The following is a 527-nucleotide window of genomic DNA, read 5'->3' as shown; positions in this document are numbered from 1 at the left end:
AATTTAACTATAATATTATGTTTTTATGAGTAATATGTTTGCTTTGATAAACTTAATTATAAAATTTCGATTTTTATTATTTATAACATGAGTAATATGTTTGATGCCATATATTTGATGTAAAGTTATTATTTTTGTGTCGTTTATGTATACTTAATTATAAAGTTATGATTTTTATTATGATCACAGTAGTAATATTTTTTTAAGATATCTTTTATTTAAAGTTTCGATTTTTGTGCTATTTCGTTTCAGAGTTTTGATTTTTAAGAAATCTATATGAGTCTTGGGGAATTGGTGAAAAGTGTTAATTTTAATTATGATAAGATGATTAAGTTGATTTTTGTGACGTGTTTAACGGCAACCTTTGATTTGTATGACTAAATAAAAATTAATCGGAGAAAATTTATAGTAGAAGAAATAAAATTTATATTTGTATGTGTTATTCGTTATTTGAGTTTTGAGTTCTATCAATAACACGTTGTTAATCCAATTTTATAGATTATAAAATGAAAGTTATGACTGTAAGA

General features: G+C 21.6%; 1 protein-coding gene across 1 annotated transcript in view; it reads right to left on the bottom strand.

The window, feature by feature from the left end:
• The window catches only part of LOC140920497 (zinc finger BED domain-containing protein RICESLEEPER 4-like), a 4553-nt gene that overhangs the window by 2255 nt on the left and 1771 nt on the right, over positions 1-527 (bottom strand). The window lies entirely within an intron of this gene.

The sequence above is a fragment of the Cicer arietinum genome, chromosome 5 (assembly GCF_000331145.2).
Source record: "Cicer arietinum cultivar CDC Frontier isolate Library 1 chromosome 5, Cicar.CDCFrontier_v2.0, whole genome shotgun sequence".
In the NCBI taxonomy this organism is placed as follows: Eukaryota; Viridiplantae; Streptophyta; class Magnoliopsida; order Fabales; family Fabaceae; genus Cicer; species Cicer arietinum.
This window is presented reverse-complemented; position numbering and strand designations above follow the sequence as displayed.